The sequence below is a fragment of the Dendrobates tinctorius genome, unplaced genomic scaffold (assembly GCF_039654945.1).
Source record: "Dendrobates tinctorius isolate UK_male_01 unplaced genomic scaffold, ASM3965494v1 ptg000081l, whole genome shotgun sequence".
Taxonomy (NCBI): Eukaryota; Metazoa; Chordata; class Amphibia; order Anura; family Dendrobatidae; genus Dendrobates; species Dendrobates tinctorius.
The window spans coordinates 5,866,750-5,891,799 of NW_027361749.1; the positions used below are offsets into that span (position 1 = coordinate 5,866,750).

Consider the following 25,050-nt stretch of genomic DNA (forward strand, 5'->3'; position numbering starts at 1 on the left):
CAGCACCTCCTGACCCTGTGTTGGTTGAAGGCAATGTGGAATATGAGGTAGAGAAAATATTGGATTCTCGTTTGGTTAGACGGAGACTCCAGTATTTGGTCAAATAGAAGGTTATGGTCAGGAGGATAATTCTTGGGTCTCTGCCTCCGATATTCATGCAAATAGATTGGTTCGTGCTTTTCACCGGGACCATCCTAATCGGCCTGGTGGTGTGGATGAGGGTTTAGTGACCCCTCCTCAAGGGGGGGTACTGTTGTGAGTTCATTCTCTGGTTCACCAGTTGTGAGTTCTCCTTCCAGACTCCCTCTGGTGGTAACAGGAGGTAGAGAGGCTGATTTGATCAGTGGAGATCTGCCACCTGAGAATGAGGATGACGATTGGATCTCAGGAGTCTCAAATTGGATTTAAGACAGCCGACACCCTATTCAGTTGCTGGTGATTCCTTTTGGCTTGTCGGCTCTTGGTTTTCAGCTCTGTTCCAGTCATCTAAAGCTAAGTTTTTCTGCTAATGTTCACACTTGATTTTGTTGGTCTATTCAGTTTTTTGGTGTGGTCAGCCAGCCCCTGCTGGGGGCTGTGCTGAATTTCCACTCTTATTTAACAGTATTTTGCCAATTGGCATTTTGTCCCTTACTAGTTCGGTCTCTTTTTGCTCTGGCTCAGAATATTTCAGAGTACTGATATAGTGGGAGAAGTCTAGTGACTTCAGGGTTAATTTTGCTATCAGAAGTGTTGGACATGATTTTTGTAGGGTTTTTTGCAGGTTGCAGACAGTGTCTCTCCTTTCCTTTCCTGCCTAGTTAGTTTGGGCCCCATCATTTGCTCAGCCTATTTTCCTGCCTGTGTTTGTGCCTTCAACTTGTTTCACCGTCAATACATGTGTGGGGGCTATCTATTCCTTTGGGGTCTTCTCTGGGGCAGTTAGTTTTCCCTTTTCTTGCTTTAGGCTTATTTAGTCCTCCGGCCATGACGAGGCGTCTAGGAACATAGTAGGCACGCTCCACAGCTACTACTAGTTGTGTGGTAAGATCAGGGATCTGCAATCTGCATAGTTACCAACCTCTCTGGTCTTCTGTGACTTAGCTTGTTTTGCTTTTTTCTCCTTGGTGACCCATTCATAACACAGGACAATAGCGGCGCATGCGCCCATCATATACCTCCTGAATAAACAGAAAAAAGAGGGGGAGAAGCCAGCGCTGCTTGTGGTCAGAACGTAATACATAAAGTGTGAAAACACACATTGGTTTCTATCTGTATTCAAAAATGAGACATTTAGCAAAAAATTGATCAATTGTTTGAGCTACCCCGCCACGTCAAGGCAGTCTCGTATGGGGAGTCCTACTCTACATTTTTTATGTTCGCTGTGCCATTACGGCCTCCTAAATATATAAAAGCAAGACCTCATTATATGCACACTGTACCTCAAGCATTTCAGAATCGCTCCTATGGCACCAGAGAGGACAAGCGCAGATAAAGGTTAGCCAGGTCCATGCAGACATTTCAGGTCCAACCTCCACACTGCCTGACAAGAACCACAGATAAAGGACGATCCAGGCCCAGATACAGGTGCGTAATCAAATAAAGCCTGGGGCAGGGCCGGGCCGCTGTTAATGTGAACAGCAGCCTAGATCAATCACTAAGAAAACAGAAAGAATAGCGTACATGACCCAGCGCGCACGGCTACAGTGGTGGTCAGCCACAAAACCAATATCAAGAAAAAAGAGGGGGAGAAGCCAGCGCTGCTTGTGGTCAGAACGTAATACATAAAGTGTGAAAACACACATTGGTTTCTATCTGTATTCAAAAATGAGACATTTAGCAAAAAATTGATCAATTGTTTGAGCTACCCCGCCACGTCAAGGCAGTCTCGTATGGGGAGTCCTACTCTACGTTTTTTATGTTCGCTGTGCCATTACGGCCTCCTAAATATATAAAAGCAAGACCTCATTATATGCACACTGTACCTCAAGCATTTCAGAATCGCTCCTATGGCACCAGAGAGGACAAGCGCAGATAAAGGTTAGCCAGGTCCATGCAGACATTTCAGGTCCAACCTCCACACTGCCTGACCAGCACCACAGATAAAGGACGATCCAGGCCCAGATACAGGTGCGTAATCAAATAAAGCCTGGGGCAGGGCAGGGCCGCTGTTAATGTGAACAGCAGCCTAGATCAATCACTAAGAAAACAGAAAGAATAGCGTACATGACCCAGCGCGCACGGCTACAGTGGTGGTCAGCCACAAAACCAATATCAAGAAAAAAGAGGGGGAGAAGCCAGCGCTGCTTGAGGTCAGAACGTAATACATAAAGTGTGAAAACACACATTGGTTTCTATCTGTATTCAAAAATGAGACATTTAGCAAAAAATTGATCAATTGTTTGAGCTACCCCACCACGTCAAGGCAGTCTCGTATGGGGAGTCCTACTCTACGTTTTTTATGTTCGCTGTGCCATTACGGCCTCCTAAATATATAAAAGCAAGACCTCATTATATGCACACTGTACCTCAAGCATTTCAGAATCGCTCCTATGGCACCAGAGAGGACAAGCGCAGATAAAGGTTAGCCAGGTCCATGCAGACATTACGCACCTGTATCTGGGCCTGGATCGTCCTTTATCTGTGGTGCTGGTCAGGCAGTGTGGAGGTTGGACCTGAAATGTCTGCATGGACCTGGCTAACCTTTACTTGCGCTTGTCCTCTCTGTGCCATAGGAGCGATTCTGAAATGCTTGAGGTACAGTGTGCATGTAATGAGGTCTTGCTTTTATACATTTAGGAGGCCGTAATGGCACAGCGAACATAAAAAACGTAGATTAGGACTCCCAATACGAGACTGCCTTGACGTGGCGGGGTACCTCAAACAATTGATCAATTTTTTGCTAAATGTCTCATTTTTGAATGCAGATAGAAACCAATGTGTGTTTTCACACTTTATGTATTACGTTCTGACCACAAGCAGCGCTGGCTTCTCCCCCTCTTTTTTCTTGATATTGGTTTTGTGGCTGACCACCACTGTAGCCGTGCGCGCTGGGTCATGTATGCCATTCTTTCTGTTTTCTTAGTGATTGATCTAGGCTGCTGTTCACATTAACGGCAGCCCTGCCCTGCCCTAGGCTTTATTTGATTACGCACCTGTATCTGGGCCTGGATCGTCCTTTATCTGTGGTGCTGGTCAGGCAGTGTGGAGGTTGGACCTGAAATGTCTGCATGGAGCTGGCTAACCTTTACCTGCGCTTGTCCTCTCTGGTGCCATAGGAGCGATTCTGAAATGCTTGAGGTACAGTGTGCATGTAATGAGGTCTTGCTTTTATACATTTAGGAGACCGTAATGGCACAGCGAACATAAAAAACGTAGAGTAGGACTCCCCATACGAGACTGCCTTGACGTGGTGGGGTAGCTCAAACAATTGATAAATTTTTTGCTAAATGTCTCATTTTTGAATGCAGATAGAAACCAATGTGTGTTTTCACACTTTATGTATTACGTTCTGACCACAAGCAGCGCTGGCTTCTCCCCCTCTTTTTTCTTTATATTGGTTTTGTGGCTGACCACCACTGTAGCCGTGCGCGCTGGGTCATGTACGCCATTCTTTCTGTTTTCTTAGTGATTGATCTAGGCTGCTGTTCACATTAACGGCAGCCCTGCCCTGCCCTAGGCTTTATTTGATTACGCACCTGTATCTGGGCCTGGATCGTCCTTTATCTGTGGTGCTGGTCAGGCAGTGTGGAGGTTGGACCTGAAATGTCTGCATGGACCTGGCTAACCTTTACCTGCGCTTGTCCTCTCTGGTGCCATAGGAGCGATTCTGAAATGCTTGAGGTACAGTGTGCATGTAATGAGGTCTTGCTTTTATACATTTAGGAGGCCGTAATGGCACAGCAAACATAAAAAACGTAGAGTAGGACTCCCCATACGAGACTGCCTTGACGTTGTGGGGTAGCTCAAACAATTGATCAATTTTTTGCTAAATGTCTCATTTTTGAATGCAGATAGAAACCAATGTGTGTTTTCACATTTTATGTATTACGTTCTGACCACAAGCAGCGCTGGCTTCTCCCCCTCTTTTCTCCTGAATAAACAGGTACTTCCATCCCTGCGCCTTGGTGAGCAGCGTCATAGTTAATGCGCTGCCACCATCTCTGGCGCGGCAAGAAATACCAGGGGCAATGATAGGAAAACGCATGCACACTGCCCGTCAAATGAAGGAATAATCTAATATAAATATAATATTTGAAGGACATGCTGGTTCACAGCCACTTCAAACCTATTAAAAAGGGGTCTGGCCTTGGAACGCCTGTTTTTTTCCCTTGTGGTCTTTGCAAATGGTGTTTGAATCACACCAAATCCACCACTTTTTCCAATTATGATGGATCACGACAATATGAAATTTGAAAACATCTCAGCCATAATTCCCAAGGTGTTATCTACCATGCTAAATGTCCTTGTGGAAAAGTATATATCGGCTTGACCACTAGGGAATTAAAGGTAAGAACCCGTGAGCATGTCCGGGATATAGAGAAAGCTAAAGATAATGAGGACCTTACTTCTTTGAAACCTTTACCCAGACATTTTAAAATGTTTCATGACTCTAGTGCTAGAGGCCTAATGATTAAGGCTATAGATGAGGTTTGCCTGGGTTCTAGAGGGGGTGACTTGGGGAGAATTTTGGCCCAGGTAGAGAGCAGATGGATTTTTCGGTTAGGGACTTTAAGTCCAAATGGTTTAAACGAAACATTAGGTTTTTCTGCATTTCTATAGTATTGCATACTTGAGAGGTATTTTTATGGGCTAGGGTTATTATATATTTTGATAGTTGTGTAGTTTTTATGTCGTATTTACGTATATTGTTTTTATTTAGTGTCTATATTCAGGCACTTCGTCGGGTTTTATGATGCCCCTCATGTCTTCCCGTCTTGGATTCGGAGGTTGTGAAGTCTTCCCATCGCTATAAGGATGAATATATTTTCAATCAAGCAGAAAGAAGCTTTGACAGAATGAATTAAAACGAATACGCCCTTTTAAAGATAAAAAGAAGAATAAAATATTGTATGTGTGTTTCAATTTTAGTTTATAGTTTTTTAATTTTTTCACTTTTTTGATTAACTCACCACTTGTATAGTGATGTATTTTTGCACTTGGAATGTATATATGTATATGTATATGTCTTATTTATATTTTACAACAAAGATGTAATTTATCTAACATATTGTTAGGAATTTTTGTTATTCTTATTGATATTTTACATGTATCACACTGCATATTTTGATATTTATATTAAGTATCGAGCACTTTTTTTGCACTGGTCACTTTAATATATAAATGTGTTACTTTTTAATATCACTGATTTTTTTTTAGCTCTAATTAACATTATGGCTATGTATAGGCCCGTATTTTTTCTTATTATTATTATTATTAAGTTTATTACTATTGTTCTTTCCCTGCGCACTTTATAAGGTGTGTGTTTATATTAGATTATTCCTTCATTTGACGGGCAGTGCGCATGCGTTTTCCTATCAATGCCCCTGGTATTTCCTGCCGCACCATAGATGGTGGCAGCGCATTAACTATGACGCTGCTCACCAAGGTGCAGGGACGGAAGTACCTGTTTATTCAGGAGGTATATGATGGGCGCATGCGCCGCTATTGTCCTGCCTTTAATGAAGACGTCTTCTCATTTCCTTTTTTTGCTGAGCGTATATCGGTAACTATGGCAACTGAGTGCCGGTAATGCGATTTGAGACACTCCCCTCTGAGTCACATGATAGGGAAGGGGCTTTTTTTATTGGATTTCAATATACATTTAAACCCTTTACTGACGCCAGTAAGCCACGCCCCCGGAAGAAGCAGCAGGGCGAAACGTGCGTCGGGGCGCAGGGGACAGTGGCTGGACTGCATAAGCACATTATAAGGTATTAATATTATGTCTCTATCTATTTGAAGGTCCTTATTGGGGATGTTATGAATACATTGGTTGCTCCACTTGTACTTTGTAGTGGAGTACAGGGGCTAATGCTATATTATGTCTCTATTTTCTTAAAGTTCCTTACTGGGATATTATGAGTGTACTGGTCGCTCCACTTGTATATTGTATAGTGGAGTGCAGGGGCTGATGCTATATGCTTCACCTGGCACTGTTTAACTACACCTTTCTTTAAAATTCCCCATTGTGGGTATTATTTTATAAATCTGATATATAAGTTAGATTCTATACTGTTTTATAAGGTATAAACAGGTTTTTCGGTGTTGGGAGAGGCATATGGGATTAATGCCGTTCAATGTATGACGTCATGTACCTTGTTTTATGAAGTCTTAAGGGAGGAGTCATTAGAGATCATATGTGGAATGATGTATGTTGATTCCATGGAGATAGTCCACTGTCTAAGCTAATTAACATCATTTTTAATAGATGCCAATTATGGAAATAGTGAAATTTTTACCTTACATATGGATGTATGTTGTTATGCTATGGATTGATAGGGGACATAGCTTTAGGATATCAATTTTTTTCTTACCTGTGCAATACGTTATTATGATAGTGCTGCAGTCCCTTCTTTGGAGTATTTTTGTATTTATGGGTATGTGGCCCTTTTAATGTATATGATTTTTCTAATAAAAATAATTTTTAATTTAATGTTTTGGTTCACTTCTTTATGGTGAGCTCATTTCGTGGCCATCATAGTGTGTTTTCTCCTGTGATGTAGTATATGGAGGATCTGTCAGCTCTCCTGTGTGGTGTAGTATACAGAGGATCTGTCAGCTATCCGGTGATGTATTACAAGATTAGTCACCTCTACTGTGTGGTGTAGTATATAGAGGATCTGTCAGCTCATCAGTTTGGTGCAGAATATATGGATCTGACAGCTCTCCTGTGTGGGGTAGTATATAAAGAATCTGTCAGCTCTCATATGTTATGTAGTACATAAAGGATCTGACAGCTCTCCTGTGTGGTGTGATATATAGAGAATCTATCCTGTGTGACGAAGGATAGAGGATCTGTCAGCCCCCTGTGTGGTGTAGTGTATATAGGATCTGTCAGCTGTCATTTGATGTAGTATATAGAGGATCTATCAGCTCTCCTGTGTTGAGCAATACAGTATATGCCTTCTTCTGATGATTCTTCTGTTGCCTGTGATGTCACATTGGCAGAAAAGCTCCTTCTCTTCCACTCTGCACTGTCAGCAAAACATCATTGCCAACGTCATGCAGAATGGCAGCCAGCTCCTTCATGCCTAACTGTGGGAAGCTGGCAGTCAATTAACAAGAATATTTTGACAGAAAACACTTGTTAGATGCTGCAGACTTCATGAATCAATAGCATTTGACTCCAGAAGCCCTTATCACGATTGTTATGAACATTGCTGGTCATGATGAATCAAGTCCAGTATGTTTTATAGCACGGAACGATATTAGCACATTTTACAATAAAATTTGTGGTCTTGTGTTATTTCTCTATTGCTGATATAGCAGCATGGTGGGCCTCAAGAATGATTGTCTCTGGAGGGCCAGATACTCCAGTCTGATGCTGAGCCTACCTCTCCATGTGCCAATACCATGCCTCATTACTACCCATTCAGATGAGGCCTGGTTTGGCACATGGAAAGTTAGAACATTAAGACATTAAGTGGTTAAGAATAGAGATGAGCGAACATCATTGGCTCCCTCCTTATTCGAAAAGCTATAGCGCTTACCGAAGAATCTCAATCAGGAACCAGGACACTGAAGTGCTGCCGAAAATCAGCTGTTTGGCGCCACAGATGCATGTGTCACGGCTGTATGACAGTCACAACACACAGGCTCTCCATGCACATGCTGTGACTGTCACACAGCCGCGACACATGCAGCTGGGCGCCAAACAGCTGATTATCGGTAGCGCTCCAGGTACCTGGGTTCCCAATGCAGCTTCTTCGGTATAGATACCACTACGACAAATGTGTGTTTTTGTTTCTTTTTTTGCTAAATAGTGCAGTATATAAGTACAGTTTCACCCAGAACAAAAAAAGAAAACCGCTGTAAACTGGCCAAACTTTGAGGACACACAGATATGAGCTAACCATGGAGATACCACACCGAGAAATGTGTGGCCTTTTTTTTTTACATTTTTTTGCTAAATACTGCTGTATGTAAGAACAGTGACACTCAAGACAAAAAAAAGGAAAACAGCCGTAAACTGGCCAAACTTTGAGCACACACAGATATAAGCTGGCACGGAGATACCACTACGACAAATGTGTTTTTTTGCTTCTTTTTTTTTGCTAAATAGTGCTGTATATAAGTACAGTTTCACCCAGAACAAAAAAGAAAACCGGCCTAAACTGGCCAAACTTTGAGCATGCACAGATATCAACTGGCGCGGCAATACCACTACGACAAATATGTGCCCTGTTTTTTTTTTATTTTTGGGCTAACTAGTGCTGTATATCAGTACTGTGACACCCAGGACAAAAAAAAGAAAACTAGCCTAAAATTGCCAAACTTTGAGCACGCACAGATATGAGCTATACGGAGATACCACTTCGACAAATGTGTTTTTTTTCTTTTTTTTTTTTGTTTATTGCTAAATAGTGCTGTATATAAGTACAGTTTCACCCAGGACAAAAAAACAAAACTGGCCTAAACTGGCCAAACTTTGAGCACACACAGATGTGAGCTGTCACGGATACACCACACCGAAAAGTGTGTGGCCTGTATTTTTTTTATTTTTTTGCTAAATACTGCTGCATGTAAGTACAGTGACACCCAGGACAAAAAAAGAAAACCGCCGCAAACTGGCCAAACTTTGAGCACGCACAGATATGAGCTGGCATGGAGATAAAACTACGACAAATGTGTTTTTTGTTTCAGTTTTGGCTAAATAGTGCTGTATATAAATACAGTTTCACCCAGGACAAAAAAAGAAAACTGGCCTAAACTGGCCAAACTTTGAGCACACACAGATATGAGGCAGTCACCGAGATACCACTATGACAAATGTGTGGCCTGTATTTTTTTTATTTTTTGGCTAAATACTGCTGTATTTAAGCACAGTGACAGCCAGGATAAAAAAAGAAAACCGCCGTAAACTGGCCAAACTTTGAGCACGCACAGATGTAAGCTGGCACCAAAAAATGTGTGGCCTGTATTCCAATTACACCTGGGGCTAGCTATATATGGCCAATATATCCTACAGGTAGCAGCAGCACCAGAACATAGGAAGGGAATGGACCCTCTTGAAGTATGCAATGATCTATATACACATACAGTGCCTGCAGGCCTTGCACTGATGTGTATAGAGCGACGTACACTACCCTGCTTACCTAACACTGGAACCTATATACTCTGGAATTAGTCCTTAGAAGGACTGTTGGTTTAGCTGGATTTGAGTAGTTTATGATGGTAGACCCCACACTAACTAATAAATCCCAAATTCTGACCCTATCTCGGCAGCAGCTCTCCCTACAGTATCTCAATCTGGAACCGATTGCGCCGAGCAGGGTGGCATCCGGTCTCTTATACCCCTGATGATGCTGTGTGGCCAGCCAATCACTGCACAACCACAACAAGGATGGCTGTGGCTTTTCATTGCCTGGCAGATAATCCCTGCATCGTGATTGGGTCTGTAAAGTCCGCCAATAAAGCTGGGTGGAGACTCGAATTCCCGCCGAGTAATCCCGGAAATGCTCAGTGCTTGCCGAGTACACCGAGTACCGTGATACTTTGGCGAGTAACGAGTAGTGGCGAGCACGTTCGCTCATCACTAGTTTCTAACATTGCTGCAGGAGAGGCTAGGGGCCAATATAAATAGGACAGGACATGTATCGGGTCAGCATCCCTGATGAAGAAGGTCCGAGCACCTTTGAAACGCGTCAGAAATCTGACCCTTTCGAAAGCCTGTCCCTCGGTGATGTCACCCGAAGCTAACCCAGCCCCTCTCGCGCCCAACGTTGTCTCACGGCGGCGTCTCCCGGCCGAAGCACGCCACCTGTCATCCATTCAGCTGCACGGCAGTGATGAAGGTCTCCCCTCAGCCCAGGGAGGATGCTCCCTTGGCGGTTATACTGTGCAGCTATTGACAGTGGGCATCCAGTGGAAGCGCACTCTGCATCTATAAAGCGCTTCCTCCCGGCACTCTCCTGCACCCGTCAGACTCCAGTAAGTCTCGTGCCTGCTCTTTTTGAGCTCAATACAGTCGCGATTGTTTAATTATGTATGCAAAACAATTACTGACAGATCTTACAGGTGCTACTTTGGCCACTTTAGTGGTGGCCGCGCTAGATTCAGCCAACTTTTATTGTAAGCACAGGTGTTATCATATGTTTTAGCATTTTAACATTTACAGCAATATTGGAGTTCAATAATAGCAGTGTGTTGATGTGTCGTGTACGTATATGTTTGCATATTTTCTACTTAGAGTATTTGTGCACCTGTACATTAATTTAACACAAAGTGTGGGGTACAACTTTTTCTTTTTTGCAGTACATATAAGGGGTGTCCCCTTCAGAGCTCAGCACCCCTTCTTTCCCACACAGCGTTTAAATTGCGAGCTATACCTGATCTCCTTTTCACTCCCCATTCAGATGAGGTGAGGTTGGTACACAGAGAGGTAGGACATTAGTGAGAGGGACCATCCATATTTAGGATCACATGGTTGGATGGCTTTTGCGCTCTTTGATTAAAAACACTAACTAAGTACCTTATATTTTTTAATGCTTACAGAAATATTGGAGTTCATGTATTCATTAATGGCAGTGTGCTGACATATGGTGGATGCATATGTTGATATGTTGGCCACATTTGTGCACCTGTACATAACTTTAATACCATAGATGTGCGGGCCCTATTTTTTCTTCTTCGTACATCATTGGAAAGGCCAATATGTCACTCTAATTTGGCCAGTATATTTGAATAAAGGATTAGGGCAGATAATTTGATGTTTTCCCAAGTAAAAGAATTATACTTAGCAATTTCAGTCTTTAAAAGCTGTACTGTATTATTGGACAACTTTTTGGCCATTCAGAACATACACGAAACACATTTTGCTTAGCTTGATAAAGGATCTGTCATTTAGATCTCTTTTCCAGAACTGAAAAATTATCTCCTTGTAAGTATGCTTGTAAAAATAAAAGCGGAAAGCAGCGTACCAATAATCTAAAGTTGTTATATGATGCAATCAGAACTGCAATACTTGCAGCTGTTTTACAAAAGTCATAAAGTGTGGCTTCTCCATTTCACAAGGTGGAACTAATCTGCCTGAAAAATTAAAATGCACGTAGAGAAAACAATTCGGTTTCACTATTTTACATTATTAAGTGCAAAGGGTGCATCTCATTGCTAGATTAGGGTGATGAGCAAACACACAGTAATAACTACATGGAAATAAAATAAATTGACGTGATGATCACTTTTGTGTTTTGTAATTATTTCCTCCACACTTTGGTGAAATATCATTATCGTAAATTTGCTTTATATTAAAGCATATTTAAATTATACCAACCATATGAAACAGATCAGTAGACTTTGATAAATCCCTTGTGGTATTTACAATGAAGTAATTGTGCTTAGAATGCTCTGCCAAGCCATATTAGTGTAATAAAACAATAGCAAACAGTCAATTTTATGTCAATGATCCACACATTGAGCAGATGTTTCCCTTTGTTTAAAGTGTTTACTTTATTGTTCAGACTGCAGAAGGATTGGTTCCGCTAAAATCACCCCGCTATAAAAGCTGTCTTATGTTCTATTAAATGTTTGTTTTGTGGATATTTTTACATATTTAAATAGTATTTAAAAAAACTATACTGTTTTTAATTTTTTAAATTTTAAAATATTTTTCCCCATGCAAAGTAGCAATAAACGTAACGCAAAATCGCATTTTAGCAGCTAAACAAAGGTCACAGAGCCAAACAATATTTCATCACTTGGCTGACAGTTTCAATTATCATTCCCATCAAACTAAATAAATGATCAGAGTCTTCAAGCATTACCAGAGCTTTGCATCATCCATACAAACTAAGCAATTGAAATTAAATCTCCAGATATTTAAATGCCTTTCAGCTTGTTGCCTAGACATTCTTTATGGCATCTTGAGTACTAGCCTACAACATGTGATGATTTTGCAATCAATGGCTTGGTAGAAGTTCAGCTGCATAATCTGATAAGGTCAAAGTTTTAACACTGGAAACGGTTTTGAAAAGGTCACCTAATTATTTTTGAATTCTGTGATACTTACTGTAGTGCTTTGAAATGTAGCTGAATTTCTGTGTTCAATCCAATTATGCACTGACAGTAGCTGCTAATGAAAACAATTCATTTTCTGTGTGAATGCGTAATTTATTTCCCTGAAGATAAATGTTTGATTAGGATTACGACAATGATGACAATCTAAACACACAACCAAAGCTACAACACTATTAAAGACATGTGCTTGATATGTATTTTTCTTTGTATATTGTATACTTTTCATTTCTTCACATAATAGGAGATTCTCACCTCCAAAATGCAAGTTAAACTGTATAAACACACCCTCTAAAAATCATACAGTTTGACTTAAATATTTGCCGAAAACTCTACTTGTATTTCACGCACAAATGAGGACACTTTGGTGCACCATTGGCATGGCCTTTTCCTTGGTGCACCCTTACACCCTCTGATTTGCACATTTAAGCCAGTCTGTTATCTTGATTGACCGCACTGTGTTGGTAAGAGTTAACAATGTCTAAAATCAGTCTGTGCATCTAAACTTGCACAGGGATATTGGAAAGGTCCAGCATCACACTCCAAGTGTCAGTGTGGGCGTCCACTGAAGCCTGACTCCTGCCCATCTATGAACAATGCACAAGGCATCCAGACAAGGCCATATTCACCACTAGGCTCCCAAGGGCATGTACCTAAAGCGGCAAGTTGAAAAGGGCGGCTTCATCACGAAGGAGGAAAAAAAGTTTTTTTCTTTTTAAATTTTCCCTTTCTTCTTACCTCCCCATCTTTATTGCAGTGAGTTCATGGGTAGAGGAGCATCGGTCAGATTTTGTCGGAGATTTCGCCAACGCCATTTTGGATCCCGACATCATCCACACTGGCGACATGCCACACTGGCGGGATTTCACGATACTCAAGATGGCGTCGCCGCAAGAGCATGTTGCCGGCGTGGACAACGTGTGGATCCAGGAAGGCGCTGGCTGAAGAAGATGTCGGGGATCGTGGAGCGGCGGCGATGACGGCGTGAGTATGAGAGACGGAGTGAGAGAAAGGGTCGTATGTGGAGTGAAAGAGGGGGGGACGTGTCACGGGGGCTTAGTTCAACTAAGGCTGAAATACCCGGGGCCCCTGTGGTGTCCCTTTTACTAGGGGAAACCCTGTCTGACCCTCAACCCAGGGTTTTTGCTGAAGGTGCAAATGCCTGAGCCTCCGACCTTTCCTTATCTCCTGCTCAGCCCTGCACTTAACCCTCCACCCTCCACCCAGTGAGGAGTCACACCACCAAAGCTCCCACACAAATAATGACAGACAGGGAGAACTTAAACTGCACTGCTCCGCACACACACAGGAATAAACAGTAATGTGAACAGGGCACAACTAAACACAAATATGGGAAGGAGAAAGGATAACGACGGATCATATGACACCAGATATGAATCTCTCTCTCTTGAACACCTCCACTCCAGACCGGAACCACTTGGTATGAAACACAAGATATAATCGGCGACGCCCATATGCCAGTATGACTATTTAAAGACCGTGGGCGTGACTAACCTTCCAACCTGGTCTCCAGCAGGATTAACCCCCGAGAGCCTGAAGATCAAACTGGCGCCACTGAGGCTATTGTGGCTGGAGGTGGAACTACCTCTGCCTGCCGGATGCTGTGGTGTGAACAGCGTCCGACATGACAGTACCCCGTCTTCTACGAGGGACCCCAGGGCCCTCAAGACTCATAGGACCCGGCTTGTCCGGATGACGACGGTGAAAAGAACTGACCAGCCGATCCGCATGTATGTCTGAGGCTGGAACCCAAGACCTCTCCTCTGGACCATACCCCCCCGCCAGTGCACCAAATACTGAAGAGTACGGCGTACTACTCGAGAGTCCACTACCTTGGCGACCTCGAACTCTAACTCGCCATCCACCATGACTGGAGGTGGCATCGGCGTCGTGTCCACCAAGCCTACCACCTTTTTCAATAAAGCCCTGTGAAAAACGTTATGTATTCTGTACACCGCAGGAAGTTCCAACCGATAAGCCACTGGGTTAATGATGGCAGAAATCCTAAAAGGCCCAATAAACCTTGGACCCAGTTTTAAAGATGGGATTTTGAGTTTTATGTTCTTTGTAGCTAACCACACCCATTCACCCACACACAGGTCCGGACCTGGCACGCGTCTACTGTCAGCCACCCGTTTGTACCTGGCACTCATGCTCAACAAACGCTGTTTCACCCGCCTCCATGGATGCATCTCGCTCAAGGACGAGCCTTGAGACAGTACTGCCCCCACTCCCACCTCCGACGCATCAACCTCTACCACAAAAGGTTTAGACACGTCTGGTTGCACCAGAATGGGGGCTGAAGCAAAACTATTCTTCAGACGCTCAAATGCACGTATAGCCACCTCAGGCCAGTTCGCGAGATCGGCACCCTTTTTTGTCATGTCCGTGAGCGGTTTGGCGACAGTCGAAAAGTGTTTTATAAATTTCCTATAATAATTCGCAAACCCAAGGAACCGCTGGAGTGCTTTCAGACTCTCCGGCCTCTCCCATTGCAACACCGCTTGCACCTTAGCGGTGTCCATTTTAAAACCGGCTGCGGACACAATATATCCCAAAAAGGGCAACTCCTGGACAAAAAATAAACATTTTTCCAGCTTAGCATAGAGCTGGTTCTCCCGGAGCAACTGTAACACCTGCCTAACATGCTCCAAATGAGTATCCCGATCGCTAGAATAAATGAGGATATCATCCAGGTATACAATCACAAATCTCCCCAGGACATGAGCAAATACATCATTAATAAAATGTTGGAAAACGGCAGGCGCGGTGGTCAACCCAAACGGCATAACCAGACTCTCAAAATGACCCTCAGGAGTGTTAAACGCCGTCTTCCACTCATCCCCCTGACGGACCCTTATGAGGTTATACGCCCCCTGAGGTCCAGCTTGGAAAACCATTTCGCCCCCGCTACCTGGTTGAACAAATCCGGGATCAACGGCATTGGGTAGGGATCACGGATCGTAATCTGGTTTAACTCTCGGAAATCCAGACACGGGCGTAACCCCCATCTTTCTTCTTAATGAAGAAAAACCCCGCGGCTACAGGCGAGGACGAAGGCCGGATGTGACCTTTGCTCAGACTCTCCGCGATGTAGTCTTTAAGAGCTTGTCTCTCAGGACCAGAAATATTAAACATCCTGGCCTTAGGTAATTTGGCCCCGGGTTTTAACCTAATAGCACAGTCATAGGCTCTATGTGGAGGCAGTTCTGAGCAACCCTTCTCAGAGAAAACATCCGCGAAATCCTGCAAAGCCTCCGGCAGGCTGGGCGTCACGGCGGACACACATATGGCCAAGCAATTGTCTTGGCAGAAACCACTCCATTGTACTATGTCCTGAGTTTTCCAATCAATTACCGGGTTGTGCCTGGACAGCCATGGAAAACCCAGGACCATTTGAGCTGGGAGATTACGGAGGACCCTACATGTAACCGACTCAGAATGTAGGACCCCAATGTGGAGTTTCACCTCTGCCACAAACTCAGTAATCTCCCCTTGAGGGAGGGGAACAGCATTAATGGTCACCACCTGTATGGGGTGAGGAAGTTTTTCGATCTTAAACCCGGCGGTGTGTGCAAACTCCTCATCTATGAGATTGGTGGCGGAACCGCTATCCACAAACACTGATATAGGTAGCTCTCTGCCGGCGATAATAACCTTGGCAGGGAGCATACATTGAGATACCATCATGGAGGATATGCATACGCTCAGTTGGGTCTCCTCCATACCCTCTGAGCTTAACAGTTTTCCGCCGGTGTGACCCTCTTAGGTAGTACCGGGCAAACGTTAACATAATGACCTCCTTTACCACAGTAGAAACATGCTCCGGGCTTCCGGAATCCCGGAGCGCGAGGCTGAACCTGTGCTACGCCAGCAATCTGCATAGGTTCAGGGGACTCATCTACTTCAACCACACCTGCACCTCTGTTTTCCCCCAGAGGTAGCGTCTCCTGTGCCCCCTGACAAAAACGGCGATCAATACGTATCACCAAACTCATGGCAGACTCCAATGATGCCGGAGTCTCATACATCAGGAGGGCTTGTTTCACCCTCCCTGATACCCCATGAATAAACTGGCTCCGCAGTGCTGGGTCATTCCACTGTGTGTCTACAGCCCAGCGGCGAAATTCCGAACAATAGTCTTCTGCCAAGCGCTCCCCCTGGCGGAGGGCGCGGATTTTAGATTCCGCTAGAGCCAGTCGGTCAGGGTCATCGTAAATGAGCCCGAGGGCAGAAAAAACATTATCGACCGAATGAAATGTAGCAGAGTCAGCTGGTAAGGAAAATGCCCATGCTTGGGGGTCACCACTCAGTAATGACAACACCAGCCCTACTCGCTGGGCCTCATTACCTGAGGATATTGGCCGCATGCGGAAGTATAATTTGCAGGCCTCCCGAAATACGACAAATTTGCTGCGATCGCCTGAAAATCGTTCTGGCAGCGGAAACTTCGGCTCTGCACCGATACCTGTAGATGCCGTTTGCACCTTTGCTACTACCAGGCCCTGCTGCTGAACTGCCCCTTTCAACTCGGAGACCTGTATGGACAGCGCCGCCAACTGGCGGGTTATGGAATCTAATGGATCCATGGACTCCTGAAAAAATGTGGGCCGATTATAATGTCACGGGGGCTTAGTTCAACTAAGGCTGAAATACCCGGGGCCCCTGTGGTGTCCCTTTTACTAGGGGAAACCCTGTCTGACCCTCAACCCAGGGTTTTTGCTGAAGGTGCAAATGCCTGAGCCTCCAACCTTTCCTTATCTCCTGCTCAGCCCTGCTCTTAACCCTCCACCCTCCACCCAGTGAGGAGTCACACCACCAAAGCTCCCACACAAATAATGACAGACAGGTAGAACTTAAACTGCACTGCGCCGCACACACACAGGAATAAACAGTAATGTGAACAGGGCACAACTAAACACAAATATGGGAAGGAGAAAGGATAACGACGGATCATACGACACCAGATATGAATCTCTCTCTCTTGAACACCTCCACTCCAGACCGGAACCACTTGGTATGAAACACAAGCTATAATCGGCGACGCCCATATGCCAGTATGACTATTTAAAGACCGTGGGCGTGACTAACCTTCCAACCTGGTCTCCAGCAGGATTAACCCCCGAGAGCCTGAAGATCAAACCGGCGCCACTGAGGCTATAGTGGCTGGAGGTGGAACTACCTCTGCCTGCCGGATGCTGTGGTGTGAACAGCGTCCGACATGACAGGACGTGAGTGGAGATGGTGAAAGGTGAGAGGAGTGTGTGTTGAGATGTGTGTGTTGAGGGTTAACATGGCAAGAGGTGTGTCACTATCCTCCCGATGCGATAGCATTGGGCCTTAATCTAGTGATACATAAACGAACTTAAATTATTTCACCAGAAGAAATAACGCATTGATGATACATTGGGTGAATGGCAGCCTGTTTAGATAGGCCAATTATCAGTTGGAATGTAAATGCACCTAAAAGAGTACCGTAATTAAACTTTTGGGAGTTTTTTAAAATGTTTTGGGGACTTCAATTCTGAGCAGATTGTTGGGGATCCAGGTTCTGAGACCCCATTTTTAGTGTGACTTAACAGTAGTGAGCATGACCACTTAACCTCTTCTCCCCCAGCCTTTTTACACCTTCTTGACAATGTCATTTTTTAAATTCTGACCATTGTCATTTTATGAGGTAACAACTCTGGAATGTTTCAATGTATCCCAGCCAGCGATTTTGAAACTGTTTTTTTTGCCTGGCAAGTTGTATTCACGTTAATGGTAAATTTTTGCCAATGTGATTTGCATTTATTTATGAAAATATTGAAAATGTGAATTTTTTTTAAATATAGCAATTTTCAAACTTTGATTTTTCTATGCCCTAAACCAGATAGTTACACCACACAAAATAGTTATTAATATTAATAATAATAGTAATAATAATAATATCATCCTTCATCATTTTGACAATGCGGGGGTCCCTTTTTAGGATCTGCAAGGCATAATCACACATGTGGGCCAATGTTCCAGGTGTCAATAATGCACTGCCACAGCTGGGTGGAGGAGCAGTTTCTGGCAAATCCACATCCCCACAGTCATGCACAAAGACTGTACCTGACCTTGGAATGCCAACATTTTCTCTTGCCCCCCTGAGAAGCATCTTCTTGCCCAAAATAATCATCCCCCTCATCCTCCTCCTCCTCTTCCTCTTCTTCCTCCACCTCATCCAGGACATTTACATGACCAGACAATGGCTGACTGTCACCAAGGCTTCCCTCCTCCTCCTCCTCCTCCTCCTGTTCCTCTTCCGCTGCAGATGCCAGATCCTTAATGTGAATCAAACTTTGCATGAGTGGATGCTCTTGCTTATGATGGCGTCATCTGCGCTTACCAGCCGTGTGCATTCCTCAAAACACTGAAGGACTTTACAGAAGTCTTTCTGCTTTGACCACTGCACACCTGACAATTCCATGTCTTCCCTCAAACTGCCTGCCCATGCATCCTCCCACAAATGCATTACAGCCTGCCTCTGTTCGCACAGCCTCTCAACCATGTGCAGGGTGGAGTTTCACCTTGTTGCAACGTCTATGATTAGGCGGTGCTTAGGGAGGTGGAGCATTCGCTGCAGCTTCTGCATATGACTGGAGTGGACGTTTGAGTGACGGATGTGTGAGCACAGTCTTCGCACCTTATGGAGCAGGGATGTTAACTCTGGATAATTATTATGGAAGCACTGCACCACCAAGTTCAAAGTGTGAGCCAAGCAAGGTATGGGAGTGAGTTTTGCACGGGCTATGGCTGCTACAAAATTACAGCCGTTATCACTGACTACCTTGCCTGGCTCAAGATGTAGACTGCCCAGCCATGACTCAGTTTGTTGCTGCAAGTAGTCGGCCAGTACCTCTGCGGTGTGTTTGTTGTCGCCCAAAGACATCATCTTTAACACAGCCTGCTGACGCTTACCACTAGCTGTTCGATAGTGGGACACCTCTTGTGCAACACTGCCAGCTGCGGATGGAGTGCTCGTGCGACTGCGCTCTGTGGACGAGCTTTCGCTTATGGAGGAGAAGGAGGGTCGAAAGCCTACAGCCAACTGTTTCCTATACCGTGGGCTAGGCAGCACTGTTCCACCGCCGCTGTCCCCTGTGGAGCCTGCATCCACCACATTAACCCAGTGCGCAGTCATGGACTCGTAACGGCCCTGACCATGCCTACTGGACCATGCATCTGTTGTGAGGTGCACCGTTCCACTCACTGATTGCTTGAGTCCATTGACAATGAGGTCTTTCACATGCAGGTGGAGTGCTGGCATGGCTTTTTGAGAAAAGAAGTGCCGACTGGGTAGGTCATAGCATGGAACTGCGTAGGCCATGAGCTCACGGAAAGCTTCACTTTCAACCAAACAGTAGGGCATCATCTCTAATGAGATTAGTTTGGCAATGTAGGCATTCAAACACAGTGTACGCGGATTAGAGGATGAGTACTTTCTTGTCCTACTCAGAGTGTCTGGTAGGGTGAGCTGGACTGGAGAGCTGCATATGGGGGAAGTAGCAGTGGACCGGATGGAGTGAGAGGGGGTTGGTGATGGTATTGGTGTTGATGGCCTAGATTCAGTGTTGTGATGCAAAACCATTGTGATTCCCTGAGTGCTTTGGCCTTGCGACGACACCTCCACATTTAGTGCTGGTGGTGTGCTTAATGGTGGCGGTGGTCTAACAGTGGGGGAAGCTATGGAGCGTTGCTGGCTACCTTCAGTCGGAGCAGGTGCACATGTGCTGCCTGAGGTTTTGTAGTCCGTCCAATTTTCAAGTGCATGTTGGTTAAATGTCTAAGCATGCAACTGGTATTCAAATTTCTGAGTTGTTTACCTCAGCTAAAAGTCCTTCCCCACTTCTTACAGGTAACCTTTGCCTCATCAGTAGGATTTTGGACAAAGAAGTGCCACACTGCACTCTTCCTACTATGGTATACATTTTCTGGCCTTGCACGCTGTGCTAAGTTGACCGTCTGGCCAAGCTGTCCTGCAACTCTTTTAGTTTTTGGTCCACGTTTTTGGACAGCTACGGGCCTGCCAGATAACCGCTGTTGCGATGTCAATGCCTGCTGTGGATCATTCTCCTTATCTGAACTATTGCCAGTGCCACCCTCCTCCCAAAATGGATGCCAATCTGGGTCAAGAACTGGGTCATCCATCACCTCCTCTTCAAAGTCATCTGCATCTTCCTCTTTACCTTCCTTTGTGTCACCGTATAAGGTGGTATAGTATGCGGGAAGGGGCACCTGAGTTTCATCAGGGTCAGATTCTGGCTCAGTAGACTGCGAGGGCAATGTAGAGCTCTGGGTCAATGTACCTGCAGAATCATCTAGCAGTGGCTGTGCATCAGTGCACTCCATGTCAGATTCATCTTGGACTGGGGAATTCAGGATTTGACTGGATAACCCAGGCATGGTATGTGAAAAGAGCTCCATAGAGTAATCTGAAGTGTGGGCTGCTGCATTCTTAACTTTTGGTGGGGGTGAAGGACACAAGGAAAGGTGTTTTTCCTGATCAGAACCCTGCACTGACGACTCCGTGCTTGCAGTTTTCGAATGTTCAGAAGAGGAGGCAATAGAGCTGGTGGCTGTTTCGGCAATGTACGCCAAAACCTGTCCTGATGCTCTGGCTTTAAAAGCGGTTTTCCTACTCCAAAAAAATGGAACCTTACTGGCCTTCTTGAGCCAGTCAATGACGAAGGCTCCACACCTCCTGCCTTAGCTGCTATTGTGCTTTTGCCAGAACCAGCCGATGCACCACCACCATCAGTACAAGCCGCGCCCCCCTCCCCACATCCGCGGCCTCTTCCACCATACTTTCTCATGTTTGGGAAAATGTACCAAAAATACCAGCAGAGAGATGGTACTGTATGAGAAGCGTCAAACTGTGTAAGGTGTATTAAAAAATTAAATCTACGTATATATTTTGTTAGTCACTGACGCTCTCCCAGTATGTATTTGACCATATTCCAACAAGGAGATATACGGAACTGTATCAGAAGTGTACAGCTGTATACGTTTTTTTGTGTAGCTAGCAATCTCCGTATATGTATTTACGGAGTGTCACACACAGACGCTGACTCTGTATAGATGTAACTGTAATGCGAACGGCAGATATACAATACTGTTTGAGAATCGGACAGTTCTATATGGTGTCTGTATGGAAAATTGTCAATCTCTGTGTATTTTTATACGGAGTGACACACGCTGTCTCTGTATAGTTTTGACCGGATCAAACAGCAGATATGCGAAACTGTTTGAAAAGCGGACAGCTCAAGAAGGTGTAGGTCTGGAAAAATGGAAAATCTCCTCGGCTTGTTTTTCCAGAGTCACACACAGATAGCTTCTATTTGTCCATGATACCAGCCAGTACACGGTAGTGTGTGAGGAGCGTAAACCGCTATACGGTGTGTGAAAAAATGAACGCTTGGTAACTCACCAGAACAAAATAATAAAAGTTGGAGTGCTTTGAAAAAGCAGTTTGAACAGCAGTGTGCACACAGCAATGCAGCTATCAGGTAGCCTTAAAAGGCAGCCTAATCACCACCAGCGCTGCTGCACACAAAAAAAATCCTCCCCTTTCACTGCACACTAACTGTACAGTGAAAAGAGCTATCAGCAGAAGCAATTTTGTTTTTCTTCTTCCCTGCTTAACACTCTCCCTTATTCAGAATCAGCAGCAGCACCTCTCCCTATTCTAAGATCGGCAGAAGTAAGATGGCGGTCGGCGGTCACGGCCTTTTACAGCCACTGTGATGCCACACAAAGCCAGCCAATCACTTCAATGCCCTTCTCTAAGATGGTGGTGGCCGCTGCCCATGTCATCGCGTTGCCCACAGTGTGCGTCCTCCATCATTGGCTGAGAAAAGGCGCTGGAAGCATTATTTGAAACGTGACTTTGGCGCTTGGCTCGGCGACCTCATGGCCGACCTCACGCTATGGTCGCGTTTCGATCGGCGAAACCCGACTTTAGTGAAAGTCGGTGATTTTTTAATTTGACCAACCCGTTTCGCTCAACTCTAGTTTATACCATATTTTCAAAACACTTTGTACTGATTTGTGTGTGACATTGCATCTACTATATGTTCAGGTAATATACTCTCCCTGCCTCTATACTTACGTGTGGGCCTCATAACATTAATACCTGAGTCTATCTGCTATCTATCTTGTCCTTATTTATTTTTTTTGTTTGCCTATTCTTGTTAAGATTCAATAAAAATCTATGTACTTTTATTGGTGGACCATTTACTCCTTGTTCTTAGTGATGTAATAGTTGCTGCTTAGCAGAATACATTTTATTTTTAAATTTCACCTTTCTGATACAGAGATATTAGCATTAAAATTATTTAATTATTTGGCACTTAATAAGCTAAATTTTGTTAAGTCCAAGTGGGTGGTATCAGATAGCAACTCAAACAGAAGGAAGTACATCCACTTGGATTTAACAAAAGCTGACTCATAAAGTGCTAATCAAATACTTTGATTGCCAATATATCTGCAGCAGAGGTGTAAAATTTAAAACAAGCGAAAACCTTAAATTCATTTTACGCTGCTCTGCAGCCACTATTCCATTGTTTGTTCAGTTCATGTTTAAAATTTGGTGAACGTTCCTCTTTAACCCCTTTCTGACAACATGGACGGGATAGTACGTCTAGCGCGATCAGCTGCGCTCACGGGGGGAGCGCAGCTGATCACGGCTGGGTGTCAGCTGATTATCACAGCTGACACCCATCACTATGTGTCAGGGGCGGTCACGGACCGCCCCCGACACGTTAACCCCTTGCACACCGCGATCAAACACGATCGCGGTGTACCGGGGGTTAAAGGGAAACATCGGCAGGGAGGGGGCTCCCTCCTTGCTTCCTTGAGCCCCCCACAGCAGCGCAATTTGCAGCGCTGCTGTGGGGGGCTCCTTACCTGCAGGTCCCCGGATCCAAGATGGTGACGGGGACCTTCAGGGGCCTGTAGGGAGCTGGCTTCCTCAGTGCCTGCAAAGCACAGGCAAGGAGGAAGCCTGTGTAGTGCCTGTGATGTGACAGATCAGCGATTTGTCACATGACAGCTATATCCCCCCTTGGGCAATGTAATAAAGTTAAAAAAAGTGTAAAAATAATTTTTTTAAAAATCGCTAAATAAATAAAAAAAAATATTTATTCCCTAATAAATTCATTTTTTGGAAATAAAAAAACAAAACAATAAAAGTGCACATATTTGGCATCACCGCATCCGTAACGACCCACCCTATAAAACTGTCCCGTTAGTTAACCCAGTTAGCGAACCCCTTAAAAAATAAAAAAAAACGAAGCAAAAAATAATGATTTATTATCTTACCGCCGAACAAAAAGTGCAATAACGCGCGATTTAAAAGACGCATATAAATATCCATGGTACCGCTGAAAACATCATCTTGTCCCGCAAAAAACGAGCTGTCACCCAGCATCATCAGCGAAAAAATAAAAAAGTTATAGCTCGCAGAATAAAGCGATGCAAAAATAATTATTTTTTATAAAAATTGTTTTCATTGCATAAAAGCGCCAAAACATAAAAAAAGACATCAATGAGGTATCGCTGTAACCATACTGACCCGAAGAATAAAACTGCCTTATCAATTTTACTGCACGCGAAACGGTGTAAACGCACTCCCCAAAAGAAATTCTTGAAATGCTGTTTTTTGTTCATTCTGCGTCCCAAAAATCAAAATAAAAAGCGATTAAAAAATGTCACATGCCCGAAAATGGTACCAATAAAAACGTCAACGCGTCCCGCAAAAAATAAGACCTCACATGACTCTGTGGGTCAAAATATGGAAAAATTATGGGTCTCAAAATGTGGTGATGCAAAAACTATTTTTACAATAAAAAGCGTCTTTTAGCATGCGACAGCTGGCAAAAATAAAAACCCGCCATAAATAGTAAATCAAACCCGCCGTTATAACCCCTTTAGTTAGGGAAAAATAATAAAATTTAAAAAAATGTATTTATTTCCATTTTCCCATTAGGGTTAGGGTTAGGGCTAGGGTTAGGGCTAGGGGTGTGTTGGGGTTAGGGTTGGAGTTAGAATTGGGGGGTTTCCACTGTTTGGGCACATCAGGTGCTCTCCCTATGCAACATGGCGTCTGATCTCAATTCCAGCCAATTCTGCATTGAAAAAGTCAAATGGTGCTCCTTCCCTTCCGAGCCCTGCCATGCGCCCAAACAATGGTTTACCCCCACATATGGGGTATCAGCCTACTCAGGATAAATTGCAAAACAACTTTTGGGGTCCAATTTCTCCTGTTACCCTTAGGAAAATAAAAAATTGGGGGCAAAAATCTCATTTTTGTGGAAAAAAATATGATTTTTTTATTTACACGCCCGGAGGTTTAAAACTTCTGTGAAGCATTTGGGGGTTCAAAGTGCTCACCACACATCTAGATAAGTTCCGTGGGGGGGTCTAGTTTCCAAAATGGGGTCACTTGTGGGGAGTTTCAACAGTTTAGGCACATCAGAGGCTCTCCAAACGCGACATGACACTCGCAAACCATTCCACCAAAGTCTGCATTCCAAAACGTCACTACTTCCTTTCCGAGCCCCGACGTGTCCCCATACAGTAGTTTTCTCCCACATATGGGGTATCAGCGTACTCAGGACAAATTGGACAACAATTGTTGGGGTCCAATTCCTCCTGTTACCCTTGGGAAAATAAAAAAAATTGGGGACTAAACGATCATGTTTGTGGAAAAAATATGATTTTTTTTATTTTCATGCCTGGGCGTTATAAGCTTCTATGAAGCACTGGGGAGGTCAAAGTGCTTACCACACA

General features: G+C 44.2%; 1 long non-coding RNA gene across 1 annotated transcript; it reads left to right on the top strand.

Annotated features, from left to right (window-relative positions):
• Positions 1 to 3,691: 3,691 nt before the first annotated feature.
• On the top strand, positions 3,692 to 6,634 carry LOC141096919 (uncharacterized). The gene is made up of 2 exons (XR_012233812.1): positions 3,692 to 3,822; positions 4,862 to 6,634. It is a non-coding gene; the product is annotated as an uncharacterized lncRNA (long non-coding RNA).
• Positions 6,635 to 25,050: the final 18,416 nt, after the last annotated feature.